Genomic DNA, 17,921 nt, shown 5'->3' on the forward strand with positions numbered 1-17,921 from the left:
TAGTGATGGACTTCAAACTATTCAATCTTCAAATTGCAATTACTATTTATAGCAACTTTAAAATACTGGTGTCCACATTTAAAACAACAGCACAGCTGTAGGGTAGACGTGAGGTATTTCAATGTGGGCCTTTGTTAGGATATATGAAGCTGTAAGGATGGCTGAAATGGGTCCATATGTTTGCTAGCTTGAGCGCTTTAAAAGTCTTAGTGTAGAGCCCAAGATCTTTGTTTTAAAATGTGCGATTCCCAGGGCTGCTGCCGCACTAGGTCAGGTGGAGTGCCCATCCAGCTCACGTCTTATTTCAGACTGTGCGCATTTGAGGCTACTTAAGGGAAGAGCATTAAAAAAGGTGTAAGCAGAAGATGATATTTTTCCTAGTACACCTCCAATCTAAAGACTCCCTGGGGCAGTATGCATTAGCAAGCATTCTGTAACATGTCAAGATGGCACGTTGATGTGCCTGGGCTCATTTTGATGACTAGTTAGATAAATATGGTGTTAAAATTGAACTACTGTTTGTCATCTCTTCTACCCTAATAATTTCTTCCAAAGTTTATCTGATAAAATGCATTCAATCTAGGAAATTCAGCCTGACAGCCAAACTGTAAAAATCTCAAGAATGAGAATGTTTGCCTAAGTGGCACACATAACCTAAACCCAGTCCTTTGCCAATAGTACATGTTAATTATCATTTAAGTATTTAAATATGGTCTTAGTTTGAATTAGCTTAAAAAAAAAAAAAAAAAAAAAAAAGCAGCAGCTTGTCTTTGGAAAACTCATCTAGTAGTTCTTTTTTATTGTTTCCATCTCTATAGGGCAGAGTTAAGGCTGTTTGGATGGCCTCAACTGTAATTATTCTATTGCAAGAAATTTATGAAATGTTTACATGTGTATAATACATTGTATATTAACTTCATTAACCCTAATGTGCTTTGGATCAGGTCCAACATTGATGTGTTGCTGAATTTGTAAAATGCTTTGGGATACTTCAGATAAAAGGCACTGTGATAAAGTGGGAGTTAGCAATTACCATAAGCATGAGGAAGTGCGTTTATTTGACTCTAGCCATTGACCCATAACTCTTGGAAAGAAATTGAAAACTAAATGATACAGACTGCAGAGTAGCATCCCATCAGAAAATCTATGCAGTTTCCTAGCATCTAATCTAACCACCCAGTTCTGAAGGCAGAGGGTGAGACATTTCCATCTGGTTACAGTTAAACAAAGTGCCGAGTGTTTCTTTTCCCAACCTGCTCTTTGTGCTGATCTGTAGGCCCACCTGCAGCGTGGCGCAGCCTCCAAAGCATCTGCATGGCCAGCTGCACTGCTCTAAAGACAATTCCCTTCCTCAGGGTCCCCTTTCCTCTCAGCTGTCGAGGGCATCCCTTCCCCTATTGCCCTGGCACCGCGACACACGGTGCACGTGACGCGCAGCCTTTGTGATCGATCACCTTTGGTGAGCCAGTATTGGCGTTCACCTTTGTGAAATTGCTCAGCTCAGTGTTGGCAAGGCTGCAGGCTGACATGGTTGGGTACCCAGCAGAACAGGAATCTGCCAGGCTCTGCATCTGATGAAATCTGACCATCATCCCTTTGGCTGCCAGCAGTGAAACTTGGTTAGCAAGAGACAAGGAGAATATATCTGAGAATTTACAGCACAGCCTGTCTCACTGAAGCCAGGTTAGGAGGGATGCAGTGGTTTTGCTAAGTGTGTGCTTGTTACAGCTGAGGGGGAACCTCATCCCAGCTTCCTCACAAGGGAATGCAGAGGGGCAGGCACTGAGGCCTTCTCTGTAGGGACCAGTGACAGGACTTGAGAGAATGGCCTGGAGTTGTGTCAGGAGGGTTTAGGCTGGATGTTAGGAAGAGGTTCTTCACCCAGAGGTTGTTGGGCACTGGAACAGGCTCCCTTGGGAAGTGCTCAGGGTCCCAGCCCTGCCAGAGCTTACAGAGCATTCGAACAACATTCTTGGGCAAGTGGTGGATTTTTGGAGCTGTTCTGTGCAGAACAAGGAGCTGGGCTTTGATCCTAGTTGAGTCCCTTCCAACCCAGGATAGTCTGTGATGTCAGCAGGAGGAGGGTAGGCATGTTTCTTTTCCTTCTGAGATAAGGAAGGACAAGAAAACTTGCCTCTCTAGTTTGTACAGCAGCAACTAGCAAGTCCTTCTTGTCCTTTCCTTTGGATTTATGTTTGAGGGTTTAAATCTCCTTTTTTTTTTTTCTTCTTGAACAGAAGATTGTTCAACTCCTGTATGTTTATATATAAAGTTCTGTTGGAGGTGATCCCATTGCTAATTGGGAATGTCATGACAGCATAACCAAGAGCTCTCTGGAGAGTAGGAGAAACATGGAAACACTTACAGAGACTTACATGAAATAGATAAATAACTTAAAAATAATTCTTCTGTTGACCATGGATAATGGTGAAAGGAACTTGGGGAAGAGGGCGTGACCTCCAAAGGCTTGAGGGCGGTGGTGCGCTTTTGAGTGTAAATAGAAACATGCTACTGAAATCAGTCTATCTCTGCAAATTTTGAAAGTAAGGTGAGGTTTAGTTTTCAACCCTCTTGAAAGAATCCTGCTGTCTGTCATCAGGAACATGATTTCATCTGTCCTGCTGAGGGGTGCCCCTCTGCTGCCAAGTGGTGGTGGGCATCCTGTAGATTGTAGTTCAGCTGTAGTGCTGTGCAGGGGCCTGAAGGCACCACAGACAAAAGGGCTGAGCTTCCTCTCCATTTTCTGGTATTTAATGATTTTCTCATTGTATCAGAAATATTGCTTATTGTATTTCCTATATTACATGGTAAATATTTGTCATGGTGAGTAATCGGCATGCATGTCATAGAAAAGGTCACAACAAATGTGTGATTTGACAGCAGAGTTATAAACCATCTCTTTCTTCTGGTGACACTTTCTGTGTACAAAAACCTACTTCTCACTGCTGCAGAGAGCACAGTGGAAGTCCCAAAAATGCAAATATCCTTTGTTAAAAGATGGATGTCAGAACCATCCCCATCATTTACAGGGCAGCTTTGTTTCTGGACAGAAAATGTCCTTGATGTATTTAAAAACAAAATAAAAAAAATCTCCTCACAGCAAGGAGTTCAAACCCTCCTCTCCCAATGAGAAAGAAGTTAACTGTGCTGTGTGGCACTAGATATAATCTGCTTACCAAGAGGGCATATTTTAGCCAGTAAAGCAATTTATTTAGAAAAACAGACATTTCAATCTAAGGTAATTACAAATTGCAACAGGAAAATTAAAGTAAGTACCTCAGAGGCACTTGTTATGTAAGGAATTTTCAAATAGAAACATACTGGGTGGAAAAATACAATATGTATTGTTTCTGTCCACAGTGTAGATTAGTTGCTGAATTAATATGCACTAATGTACATTTATGCACTCCTGCTAATCATATCCAGAGCACTTCTGAAGTAAATAGACACACTGTGTTCCAGCTAGTCCTGTTGTACAAAGCACAGCACTAATCAAGCAAGTTATCTGTGCAATTAGGGAATAGGAATCACTGGGGACATCATGTATTATGATTTGTCTGCTGTTTTTAAGATCCTGAAATGCAAACAAATAATAATTTGTGTGAGGGGTAAATTTTTATTATTCTATCTTGAAATTAGAGTCAGACAGACACCCAAATGGCACATATTGTCAGAAATTGCTGCCTTCTTTCATCCCTTCCCCCCTCCCACTCCCCATGCATGACATGTTGCTGGAGCACCTAACTCTCCTTCCTTGCCAGAAAGGCAAGAATGGGGCTACTGTTAGGTCCCGAGCTATCCTAGAGGCAGATGCTTTTCTCTGCCTTGCAGCACAGGGAAGGGAGGAGCAGAGGGGAGAAATTAGAGGGATTCAGGGAAGCAAGTGCTCTGATCTGTGCAAAACACTCTGAAATGCCCCTTCTGACAGAGAGTATCTCGGAGGCTGGGGGAGGGAGGGTGGCCTTGGGCTGGGCATCAGGAACCGAGAATTTGCTCTTTTTGTTTCACTTATTACCGTCAAGAGACCTCTGGCAAGAGATCTGAGTCTTGTCATTCCTTTCTGAGCTCCAAAACTGGTGTAGAATAAACGACGGTGACGCTGGAGGCCATCGGTGCAAACCGAGCACACATTGGCTTGGGTGGCCCAGGAAAATGACAGCAGCCAAACTAAATTGTTTTGAAGAAGTAGGAGTTGTCTTTGCACATGGGGAATAATCATCTCTTTCACAAGTTTGCCTGAACCATTCATATTTTGGCTAGAGCAAAGGTTTGAATTCCCAAAATTACTTACAGGGCTTCTTCTGTGTTGCCATTTATAGCCTTAGAAAATTGTTTTTATGGAACCACATCTAAGGTTTGTCATTTGGGAGGCTGCAGCACCAAACTGGTTCTGGAAATCAGCAACCAAGCATGATCCATGCATGTAGGAACAGAGGAGGTGTGGTCTGAACCAGGAAGAAAACTCACACAGTCAATATTTTTTCAAGCAGAATTTACTGAATGGAGAAATTTAATCAAATATCCTTAGTCCTTCAGAAGAGTCTGTGCACAGCTGTGACGAAAAGGTAGCAAACAAGACAGGAAGGGCCTTACCAAAGTCTTAGAGGAAGATAAATGCACAAGCAGAAAAGGATCTGGCCCACAGTATTTGTAAATTCAGGTTTTCTTTATCATATCCTATCACTTTTTTCCCATAAAATAATGTAAAATTCTATCAAGTGAAAGGTGACCACTAGTAGTTCTTCATCCAAATGTTGGTGTGGTGATGCAGAATGTACAGAGTGAACTGTTCCGTCCCTCTGGGGAGGGGGGGAATTTCTAAATATGAAGATGGTTTTGAAGACTGGATACATCCCACTTGTTTTGAAGGGTTGAAAAATAACCTAAATATATTTGAAGGCGCTTTATTTTCCCTGAATTTGTTGCTTATCTCCAGGTGATAAAAGCCAAGCACACGTGAGGTCTTTCTGGGGGGTGGAGGACTGGTGTCAGTGTGCCACAAACAGAGCTCTCAAATAGCCAGGCCTAGGATAGAGCTCTGAATAAAGGGCAGCTGTTAGAGGGTGCAGAGGTGGATGTGGACAGCAGGAATTTATCCCCAGTTAGCTGGGAAAGAAAGCCCTCCTTGCACATGTGTATTGAGCAGTGCATCCCAGGGGTGCCTGCTGTCAGGTAATCTATCGATTGCAGACGGATTGCTGCAGGAAGGAGAAGCTCTCACTCAAAATATGGTTCTCTTGCAGCAAGATGTGCAGCAGCTGGAGCTGACCAAATTTATTAACTGCCAAACAAGTAGTTGGCGTGTTTGATCATCTCCCTCCATTCTTTCCTCAGATTCCTCAATATACAGGTATTCAGATCCCTGTTTTCAGGGTGTTTGAATAAAGCGTTTTTTACAAACTTTAAATAACGGATAAATCAATAGTTGTAGTCGTGAGGGGCGAGAGGGTGACACTGCCAGCCAGCCCCGGGGTTGAAGCCACGGCCTGTGGAAGTCATCTGCTGAGAAAGGTAAAGCAGGTTTGGGCTGCCGACAAAGGGAAAACTGAGCAAAGTTAGCGAGAACCAAAAAGGAGTAGGGGCTGCAGATGTTGGGCAGACTGAACAAGACAAACTGTGCTGTCTGTTCAGTGCTTCTTTCACTCCATGTTTCTTGTGCCTGCTGATCTTTGGAATTTCATGGGAGGTTTGCATTCATTTTCTTACAAGGTTATTTTTAAAATGAAATTTCTGGGATTTGTTAAAGTGAAAGGAAATAAATTTATTACTGTGTTTTCGATATTGCAGTGGTTTTGTGATTGGGGTGCGATAATTTTTATAACCAGTAGCTTTTCTCGGCGTCTCTTCATTGTTTGATGTTAACTAAATGGAAAATTCAAATTGCAAATACTAATCTGAATTACAGATGTTTCAAAAAGAGAAAAGACTTCCACTTTGCGCCTGCAGACCTTATAGGAGGAATATCTTGTTTTGGAGGGAGGAAAATTTAGAAAAAAAAAAAACCAAAGCAACAAAATAGAACAAAAGCAAATATACCAAAGCAAATTGAACCCCCCAGAATTAAACCCACACCCTCCAGAGGGTTTCAGGAAGGTGTTCTCCAAGGCCCTGGCTCAGTGAAGTGCTGCAGTACCTGCTTGGCTTCCAGGAGCTGTGCCTGTTTCAGCATCAATAACCGAGCACTTAGAGCACTGATCAAGCAACTTGCTCATTGGAGACAAGATTAGCTTCAGTTGATCATATCTGTAGCTGCTTCTGTCTCCTTCAGAGCTTCCTCCACTCCCTTGAACAGAAAACAGAAAGAATGTGTCTTTATGCCTTTAATCCCTGTGCAAACTGGATTTGGGCTTCTCTGGAAATATTACCCTGTTGTTTATACAGGACCTGCTTGCAGTGCAGATGGGATAATCAGCAGTGCCTTTGTGTCTGCTGTTCTAGTCATCAGTGTGAGAAGGTCATGCTCTTTTCTCTTAATTAAAAAAAGGGGAGCAGGAGTTTTTTAATAACTCAATTTAAAAAAAGAAATCTACTTTATGAAGCATCTACCATTCAGTGGTGCTTTGTTATACAATTCAGTATGGCCCTATAAAACCCAGTGCCAAAGCACAAAACGGGATGACAAAATCCTTTCCGTCCAGAAGCACAGCTGGGCTGCAGCTCTGGTGCCTTGCAGAGATCGGAGCTCTCTGGAATACACCCTTGAATTGTCACGTAGTCCCAAATATGGGCCTTGGATGGGGGCCTCAACCTCCATTTGATGGGATAAGCTTGGTAATTTTGGGTGAGAACGTGGTGCCATCTGAGTGCTTGTCTGAACAGCATCTGCTCTGTCAAGGGGATTGTGTAAAATCTGGCTGGATTTTGGGGACTCCAGTGTTTCAGTACTCTGTCACAACAACATCAGGGCATAGCCAACTCCTATTTTTGTGAATAGAACTTCTCTTCACCTTCAATCTTCTCCCTGCATCCTCTTCCTCCAGTTACCAGGTGAAAAGCCAAGACTGTTGCAAGGCTAATGAAGCATCCTTTTCCATGCTGGGCCCTCACTGGTGTCTGTATGTTGTGGGTTTAATGGGCAGGGTGACAGATGATAGAGGTTAGGGACAGGGTTCAAGTGCCCAAGTTTGCCCCAGGATCACTATCAGCGTACTGATAGTTTAAAAAAAAAATTCTAAAAGAAGGGCTTTTTTTGAGTAGCTGACAGCAACCTGTTTTTGCCGAAAAACTGCCAGCTCAGGCAATGAAGTCAGATCAAGAAAATGAGAGTTTACAGGTGCCATGGCCAAGTGAGTGTATTCCTTTCCATCTGAATCCAAGCAATGTGGATCTCTGTGCTCAAAAGCATGAAATATAATTGTGGCTAACGCTCACACAACAGCTTGGATGGAGAAGGACACCAGGTTTTAGGTTTTGAGACACTTGAAGAAGTGACTTTTGTCCCTGTAGTTGCTGAAGTGGTCTGTCTTATTTCTTGGATCTGCCCTGTACAACATTTCTGAACAGGCATCAGTGGATTTGCAAGGCAATGCAAAATGACACTGGAGATACCGGTCCCAAACGAAGACAGGTGAATGCATGATAGATACCAAAAGGTCAGATTCTGCACTGACATTTACCAAGACGTCTCTATAGGTCTTGATATTTTTTTCTATTATCCTCGTGCTTACATTTTATATTCATGTTGTCTAGATTCTACAGCGCTCACCTCCAAGCACACCTCTTATTTTAACCATCTCTTTATACCTGTTCCCCTCTATGTGTGCCCATATCTTAAAATAATTGCTATGTACCCCACTATACATTTATATGAAGTTGCTTTACTTGTTTTTCTTAAAGGCAAACCGTAGTGGTAGAAGTAGGTAGCCTCATAAATGTCAAGTTATGGCCTTTTGTGGATACCATGAAGTTAAAAGAAGTTTTGCCCCTTTTTCTAATAGTAGCTAGATAAAACCAAGATACTAACTGCAAAATAACCAGAAGACCAAGCTTATCCTTAAATGAAGAATTTCTGAAGGCCAGGGAATAGCTGGTCTGAATCCTGAACTTTGCTCTTTGGATTTGTGAATGCATCAGTAACTTGTATTTCTCATTACTGCCTGCAGATCATTGGATATGACAGCTTTGAGGGTCTCCAAGTCCACTGTGGTCTCATACTGACTGTAGTTTAAAAGGTGGTGTTTGAAGAACTTAAAGATGACAAAGTTAAAGTCTAATTTGTTTGGAAATGCTGAAGTTTTTTGTGCCCACTCAGTTCAACATCCTTGTTCATGCTCTAAAATACACTGTTTCAAGTACTTGATAATTTATATCAATGTGCCACTTCTTTCTTTCTGAATCTGAGTATCTGCAGTGGGTTGTACAAGGATCTTGCAAAATAGAAGGGATTTTTAAAACTCTGTGCTGTTTGAGGTTGTGGAGGGGCACTCACCTTGTCAGAGCTTCCTCTGTGATGGGCAATTGCTTAACAGGATCTTTTGTACAGGCAGCGTGTTGGAAGCATTACTGTCACCTCGTGTATCTTCCCTTAAATTAAATCAGAAGGACATATCTGGCCATTAAAATGAAACTTCTAAAAAAATGGTGTGAACTGCTTGTGAAGGTCCATGTGAAACCACTTCAGTTAAAGGTATTTCTCAGCTGCTTTTCCTCTGTTTAAGCCCTAAGCCCTTACCCTCAACCAGAACATGATTGTAAATTAAATGTATTCATAGACGCTGCAAGACAAGACAATGAAGTTGGAATAATCCTGTGGTAATTGCACCGCTCATAGCAAGAAACTCAAATTTTCTTTTTTTTCTTTTCTACCCTTTTTGTACATTAGTTGCTTCTTCAGCAAAAATCTGGGTCACACAGGGTGGGTGTTCATGGGGTTCTTGAAAACACTCCAGAGTTAACAGAGCCATAAGAAACTCAAAGCATTCTTCATGTAGTAATATTGCTAATCATAAAATGATGTGTGATTAAGTGCAAATTAAGTAGTAAAACAAAATAACTGAGTGAATAAAAAGATCATTAAGCTGAGCATAAGGTGATATTAGGAGCATAAAGCTGCTGAGAAACAAGTTTATATCAGAGTAACAAATAGGTTCTCTAATCTGAGATCTGTATCTCTCAGCTTGTACTCAAAAAGCACTTCCTCTCTTTTAAGGGAAACGAGTCTTTAAGTACTTGGAATGCAGGAGCAAGTTTCCCTTCTTGTCAGTCCACATGAGGCAAACACGATTGGGAAAGCGATTACAAAGAAATAAAAGGATATTTGAAGTGTCAGCGATGACAAAGTACGATCCAATTCGGCTGCTGGTCTTTTTAAGTAGAGTGGTAAAACTGCATTCTTATGTAAAGTGACTTTCCCCTTTTGGTTCATCTCCCTTTTTAAAGCGCATATGGAGAATAACTCATTCCACTGCTGTTGCCTCCTTTCACGGATGAGTTTTGATCAGAACTAAGCTTTTGATGTCAGGTAACGTTTATTCTATTTCATTGGAAATAGTTATGGGATCTCTGTCAAAGAGCAAGCACTTTGCTTATCCTCCATCTGCAACCTTCCTTTCAGAATTAGCCCTGGGCGCTCACCAGTCACATCTCTGAACTGCTGCATCCCAACACGCTTTTTGTTTCACCTGTGAATTGTGAGAGTGCAAACCTTTGTGTACACAGAGCAGTTCTGTAGTTTTGTCTCTTACTTCAGTGGAATCTTTGTGCTGTTCCCACGATGCCTATTTTTTTTTTCTTTCTTTTTCTTTTTTTTTTTTTTTTTTTTTTCCATTTTTGTACAATGCAGCTTGCTTCACTTGCATTGTGCTGCAGCTCCATGTGTGTTTGCCACTGGATGAGACAGCTTTTCTCTGATTTTAGTTTTCCACATGATTCTTAAATAAGAACTTTACTTTGCATGACACTGCATTTATTGTAAAAGGAAGAATAGGATGAGTAACACTTTTTAAAATTATAAATAACAAAGTAGAATATAGAAAAAATTGCAAGTTTGTTTAGGTACTTCAGTGAAACCAGAAGTAGGCTTTCCCACTGATAACATATCAACTGTAAAAGTTGTGGGCCCGTATTTTAGAGGGAAAACTGTATTTTAGATTTTAGGTCACTAAAGAATATTATTGCCAAGGATTAGATTTGCAACCAAAAGGTACTATAGGTCTTGGCCAGGGAAACAGAATTATAAAGCTCAAGTAGCTGTCCATAAATGCAAACCAGATGCTACAGCACACTTCTGATCTCACCACTCAGCCAACGTCCACATTGGAAGTGGAAATAGTTTTTGGGAGAGGAAGGAGGTTCGTCCATCCATTCTCTCTGAATAAATACAGTTGTCTTTGCTTGTCTTCCTCATTGTCCTCATCCTATGAACTTATATGTATGAGGGACAGTTTTTTTTCTATGTGTAGAGAAGCAGGGCTTACTGCTGGCTCCTCTAACTTGGAAGCTTCTGTCTGTAACAATTTCACCAACAATGAGGATGTTTATAGAGTGGAAACCCACTAGAGGTTGGGCATTTCAATTAGAGAACATTGCTCCTTGCCAGAGCCTACCACAGCAGATGTCTCATTTTCTAATACAGTACTGAATTCTTCCTGACATTTAAATTTTCATCATGGCAATGCTGTACTGCAGATATGGAGGCAAACTAAATTAATCTGCTGTGCTTTAAGGGGAGGAGAAAGAGTTTGAGTCTTTGTGCATGTGTATGTGAAGAATATGGCATGACAAACAGCAAAACTCTTGATGGCTTTGTTACGGCTGTTGTTTGTTTTTTAAGCAGTAGAAAAGTATTCTGAAGACATATGGAAATGCAAAACAGTCTAAGAAATGAGAACTATCTGATGTGATTTGTGATGAAAAGCAGGTGTACTGTGGGGGAGGGCAATGGAATAGCCTCCAGGACTTTATTTGTGAGAATGTCCTTCATCTCTGTCTTCCTTCAGCTGACATGTGGCAAAACTGCCTTTTCAAAAGTGGATCAAAGAATGCTACCAATACATTCTGCACATCTCCCATTTATCCTTCCATGTCTGTCATACAGCCCATTTATTTCAGGCTCCAAGGAAAGCGGAGAAATTAAATTTTCTGCCAACTTGATTTCAATGCCATCTTCCTTTGTTTCAGATTAATTGGTGCACAGTGTGATGTTCTTAAATAAGCTGTTATCTAACGCAGTGGAAGTGATGGAGAGGCAAGGGAATACCTGACAGTGACAGTACAGCTGCTTCCTTATAGGAGTGCTGTAGCTTTTCAGATGTGACTTGTGGTCTTCTGCTTTTCTTCAGTAAATCACGGATGGTCCCAAGACCAAACAAGTTCAGTGGATGTAGGCACAGAAGCATAATGTCACTTCGTACTAAAATTTACCCAAGTCATCAGAAAGAAAAACTTGCCTGATACTACTTAGATGCCCGGTGTGCCTTTGAGGTTATTCCTCATGTCATGGGCATGCTGAGATGCATGATCCTGCAAATGACTTGAGACCTAGGTTGTCCTTTCCTGAAGCTATACAAACACCCTCCTAAATTTTCCCTCTCTCTTTTTTTTTTTTTTTTTTTGGGTTGTTGTTGTTGTGGGGGGTTTGTTGGTGTTGGTGTTTTTGGGTTTTTGTTGTTTTGTTTTTTTTTTTTAATGGAAGCGCGTTAGAACAGTGTCAGCTTCTGTTTACTTGAAGGTGAAGAGGAACAGCCATTAGTTGGACATTTTCCCTCAAAAAGGGAACAGTCTCTTTTTTAAAATCACAATAAAAGCAGCCTTGCTCTTGTTAGACCCTTTTGGCAAAAGCTCAGTTACCCTGTCTCTAGGAGGAGCAATGAGGGCAAGTGAGGGTTGAGAAGGGGCAAAGTAATGATGAGAGAACAGCTAGCATTAGGGCCCGTGGACATATGGGAGATTAGTCTCATCCGGGTCTGCCTTCAGATCCATCTCTGCTCTCGCCGAAATCAGTGGCATGGCTCCCACTTCTGCAAAGGCATGAGAAGGAATGCTGAACCCACAGTGCTGTCTGTTTGCTTAGGATACGTGTTTTGGAGATGAAGAGGAATAGAAAATCATCAAACGCTCTGTCAGCAATTGCATAATTGAGTGTCCGTCCACTGCTGTGTGAGAGCTGCAGATAAGAGCACGGGGCCTCAGCTCGCTGTAGGTCGACCGCTGCCCTTCTGCACACCTCTCGGTAAAGATGTGGAACACACTTTCCAAGACAGATGTGCTAAAAGAAACAGAATAACTGCAGTCATCTGTATCCATGGACTTTATGAATGATGTATTGGAAAGAGCATTAAATACCAACAGGAGTCCAAGTACGAAGCCTGCATTGTTTCTGTTCCAAGCTCGCAGATGGATAATTCACTGTGCAAGAGATTTTCATGACCAACATTTCAAGCAATGCTGTTTGCCTTGGACCAGCTTTCTTTAAAATGAGAAAAAAAAATCTTAATTTTTGTATCTGGAAGTTTTGCTTTCTTTTGGATAGAGTGTAAAGAGAGGAAGCAAAGAAAAAAGCTGCCTGAGGAATTTTCCTCCCCACTCCTTAAGTGACTGAGAGAACACAGGAGTGTTTGTTAAATCCAGTTAAAATGGCAAGTGGCAACTGAAGGTTGGTTGGCAATGAGTCCTTCGTAAGATGTGTGCTATGCTATCAAAGTGAGTCACACAAGATTTCATTCTAGCTAGAAATTTAATAAAAGCCATTAAAGTAGTTGAAGTATTAATAATATTTTCAATACTTTTTTTAAAAAAGAAAGCTTTAAAGGACATCTGAGTCTTTGTGGTATAAGCTCTTTCTTAGACTACAGCGAAAGAACTTCTTGTATCATCCTTACTTCTCCCTTCCCTTCCTCTTTTGCTTCCACCAGTGGCTGCTGTCCATCTTGCATTCTGAATCACCAGACTCCATACCAAAATACCCTGGGTTTTCCCACTTTGGACAAACTGAGCCTGCTCATTATGAACAGCAGTCCCAAGTGCATTGCTCTAGGAGGCAGTGTTAAATACCAATCCCTGTTTGCCAAGCAATTAGCTGTGAGATAAAGCTCCTGGGTGCCCACCCTCCTATTTTTGTCTGATTTCTGCTTGTGTTTAGCAGACAGTGAAAGTGGAGTGCTGGTGGTGATAATTTAGGTACAATTCATTGTATTGAGTTACAGTAACTATCCAGAATCCTTCCTGGCTAGAAGGATTCTACCTTAGCGTGCTTGCCGATGCCCCCCTCATTTTATTGGGCAGAATTCCCTCTTGTAATTGGGCAAATGAGCCTTCCTAAAGGATGATGCCTCGCCTGGTGCTTAAATGCCTGTGAAGCTGATGAGGACATCTCGTGTACATGCTCGATATTCGCCCATGTGCACGAGTGCATACTGCTTTTAGACCTTAAAATGCAAGCCCACTCTGGGAAATGTTTTCCTTTCTCCCAGAGGGAAGCTTTTAAATATCTATATTAAATAAACGTAAAAATCTTCTGCTAATTGCAGTTTGCAGTAATAAGTTTTATATGTTCGTTTTCTCACCCATGTCCACTTAACATTGTGGATAATGAAGACAGGTGATGAGAGCAGCACTAAAATTTCTAATCAACACCAAGATGAGGTGTATGCTGGCAAGAGTGAGGCAAAACAATGGTCAGACTACACACAGGATACTTTAAGCATCTTTTCTCCCACGTTGCAAATGTTGTTTCAACAGAAAAGCAAGTATTTTGCCCTCTAATTTGTCCCACAGTCATTGCTGCTAAAGTTCAGAGGTTGCTTGCCCCTTTCAGCTTCAACCTCCACATGTGAAAATGCAACCTTGCTACGGTAGCAAGCTGTTTCTCCCATCCATAAAAAATAAAGGGCCAGCTTTTCTTCCCCAGTGATAACATCTTATGTTCAATTGCCTTGAGCAGCGCTGACACGGGCAATCCTTGTTACAGTAGCTGGTCCTTCTTGGCCAAACAAATAAAAAAACTACCCGTGGAAACTAACTGTGATGGACCCAATCGTCAATCCTTAACTCTGACTGATATTTAGTGCTCTAAACAAAAGAATGAGTGTCCCTCTGGCCCTCCTTCCCTGCGAGGTGCAGAGCACTCACTTTGGTTTCTTATTTGGAGTAATACATGATGTTGAATTTCAAGTATTTTGTTTGTTTTTTAAAATAAGGTTTCAATCCAGAGTGTTTTAGGTTAGACACAGCCTGGTAACAAGAACCAGGGACGGCCATCTAACACACTTCATAGGAGCAGAGGTAGAATGCAGTAATGATAAAAATGTACACAGCCCTCTGGCTTAAGAGATCATTGTATTGTGTCCTCTGCTAGGGTTCCTGGGCAGCTCTTGCCGACATTCCTGCCTCTCATGTGCCCTGCTGAAGGACAACGCTGTTCTCAACAGGCAGCTGAAAAATGAAACAAAGAATGGGAAGGGATTTTCATGGATTTAGAGCAGCCTGTGCTAGAAATTACAGGCAGATAATTCACAGGTTGTCAAGTTTAGTCAAAGGTGTGGAGCTGAAAATCCAAGTGTCTCTGATCATACCCCTAAGTACCTGAATATATTCAGCTGGGGAGACAGACCTGTGCTGAAGTGACTTGCCACAATAGCCCAAGAAACTGATCCTACAGCCGTGAGATGGGCAAGAAATGCAAATTGGCGCCCTAGTGTTCAGTTTTCCTTATTCTGAAACGCTCTCTAGTTATTCCCTCTGTTATTCAGGTGAAGTTGGGTACAGCAGGCTTAAAACTTGTTCCTCCCCAGCAGAGATGCTGTTTGGGAGAAGGATGGTTTGGAAATGTTGTCTGGAGTGACAGTACTTTGGAACTTGAGTGTACATCAATACCTGTTGGAATCTGTACGTATTTCTCTTAAAACAGAAACCATGTACAGGCATCTAGAGCCTGAGATAGATTCCATAAAACAAAATAATTACACTTAGCGCTAAATATTCCCTGCAGGGCCTGCCACTGTGGGAAAATGTAAAGAATCTGTGCTTTTGAACTGTACCAGAGTGTTCCAGTAATGTTTCAAAATGCCTCCAAAACGTAGCCAATATGTCCATATTTCACAGCAAAAGTTAATCCTTGCAAGGTCTGAGGGCATGAAGCCGTGTTTACTCATTGGCTAATAGCAGGCTTCAGCCACTGACAAGTCAGCTCACTGATACACAGCATGCAGTGGTAGCTGTTATTGCAAATGGACAAAAAAATATAGATTTAAATAACTTGTATGGCTTTTTGTGCACTTGGCGTACAAGCATCATCTTGTGCAGAGGTTATTCAGGGGCATTCCAGTCCTCTCTGTACTTTGCTTAATTGGAGTCCAAAAGCTTTTGATAGATAAAAAGATGCTTCTGCAAGCACATTTGAATTGAGGTCTTTGAGATTTCAGAAAGTTTTCCCCTGTCTTTACCAGTTTATAAGACGAGGCACCTGGGGTGCACTTTTCATTCCTGTAGCCATAGCTCGTGGGCCTGCTCAGAGGTAGGGAGGTAGGTCAGACAGTGTCTCCTCGTGTTCAGCACAGCTCCCTTTGAAGCGATGGATTGATGCCATTCCAGGGTGATGGCAGTCCTTAGGAAGCCTATATTCCCATCCCTTTTAAGAGACCAAAGGAAATAATTGGTTTGCAATGGTTGCCAACAGCGCAAACACTGAGAGGGCTGTTATGTGTTTCTCTGCTAAGTGATCACTCCATGGGACCTCCTTTACCTATTCTGAACACACCCAGGGCAGCTTCCAGCACTCCTCCAAGGCACCCCTCTGCGTGTGCTCTGCTCAAACTAAGAGAGACAATGTGGCTGTTACCCTGGTTTTTCTGAGTTTCTTTATCAGCCTTTTGATTTTCATAGATGGAGTCAGATCTTTTAGTTACTGTAGAATATTAGAGCAGTTTTCTACCTTTCCCACAGAAGTAATATAAACAAATCCTTTGTTTTTCATTCTCTGTCCTTTGTTTGCATATTTCTAACCTGAAAACAATTGTAACTGACAATTGGTCTGGCCACTGAGGCTGAGGGGTGGAAACCCCAAAAAGCCAATCTTCTGCTAGACCCACAAATGTATAAAAAGTAAAAAATAAACAAAGGGGTCTCTTCTCTCCGCTCTTTCAGCTGGGAGCTGGATCGGAAGAACCTCTGCGAAAATCTCTTGTCTGCGTGTGACTGCTTTGCGTGTCTCGGTGACGTGTGGCTGCTAAAAAACTTTGGCTGCAGCACTGCAGGTGTGTGACGTGGGGCCACACTTAGCGTATCTGATCCGTGCATCTCTTCGGCACTGATGGAGGGGCTGACGATTGATTCTTAGCTGTTAATATTGTTGGAAGGTTTTTTATTTTTCAAGAGTAAAAGTCCAACAAACACCATCTTTTCTCAAAGTAAATATTTTAAATAATATCAGTTACTTTCTCCCTCCTTGCTTCCTTGCCTTGCTCAGTAAAAGCTTTTTCTCCAGTAGCCAACACTGAAGCAATGTGTCTAAATTTTGCCTTTGAATGCAATGATTAATTAAGGAAAACAATTCTTTAATCTACCCACTGCTGCATGTGCTGCTTCCTGAGACTTTACTATCATTATCAGAAGGGAGTGTAATCACCTTTTTTTTTCCCTGAGGATGGAAGGAGGCATGCAGAAGTTGAATCAAATACAAGATTTCGATGCTTGTTCTAGGTGTCCTCTATTCCATCACCCTGTAAAATTAGTCCTCCTCTATCCCTTCTTTGGTTTTGATTTTTTTCTTCTATTGCTGTTTTTTTGTTTGTGTGTGGGGTTTTTTTTTTTGGGAGGGGGGGGAGATTGTGTTTTGTGTTTGTTGTTGTTGTGGTTGGTTGGTTGGTTTTGGTGGGGTTTTTTTTGGTTTTTGTTTTTTTAGGGTTTTTTTCCTTTTTATGGTAGTGGCAATATCTGCAAAATGACCCAGCAGTACAAACTGCTTGAAGAAAGCTCTCAATCTTTATAGATCAGTCCTGAGAATTTGTGATGAATTTTATCACCCTTTAAATGCAAATGTTCTTCTCTTGTGCGTGTTTTCTGTCCTTGTTGAAGTTTTAGCGTGAAACCCCAACAGACCTCAGTGGGTGAATTCAGGCCGAGTACAATGGGTAGAGGGTTGTGTTTACCTTGGTACGTTTCTCACTGTGGAAAAGGAAGTATGACCTTTCCAATCCTGTCTTGGGCTTGACTTCTTGGAGATGGAATGAAAACAAAGAGAAAAAGACATCTAGGCTTGCCAAAGAGCATTTTTAGAATGAAAACAGGCAAAACTCGATAGACAAATTATCTTCCTGTAACTAGCCAGCTACAGGTATAAACTTAGACCAAATCATGCTTCTCTTAGGACAGCAACATAGTTTTTGACAGCACAAAGTAATTTTGCTATTTAGATCATTTAATTGAAATTAGAGGCGGGTTGAGACTATAGGCAAATCTCTGGGGCAGCCTTTGTGCTTCTGGGGCATGGTGGCTTTTTGCCTGGGGGTTCTGTTTTCTTTTCCTCTGCTGCAGAAGCACAGGACTGTGCAGATTTCCCCTCTATGCCTGAGACTGCTGCATTAAAACACAAAAGGGAAAAAAAATATAATGAACTTTTTTTTTCAATTTATATCTGAGGGGTGTGGAAGGTGTAGCAGAAGATAAATGCAAAATCAGGCTTCCTATCCATAAAAAAAACCAAGTAATAATTTATGCGCTTTTAACTGGGTGCACCTCATTAAGCAGCAGTAAATGTTGATGCCAATATCTTACAGCTGGCTTGCATTTGAAAGCCCTGCATGTTTAATTGTAGGGTACCATTTAGAAGGGGAACTCTCCTCAAAGACCACACAGGCATTACTGGAAAGGATGTTGTGGTGTGGGAGAGATCCAGTGGTAGGCATCCAATGGTTTGCTTCTACCTGAACTTAATGGATGGTAATGCATCTTTTATGTCATGTATAATGATAAATTTACTACACTAA

The sequence above is a fragment of the Hirundo rustica genome, chromosome 7 (genome assembly GCF_015227805.2).
Source record: "Hirundo rustica isolate bHirRus1 chromosome 7, bHirRus1.pri.v3, whole genome shotgun sequence".
NCBI lineage: Eukaryota > Metazoa > Chordata > Aves > Passeriformes > Hirundinidae > Hirundo > Hirundo rustica.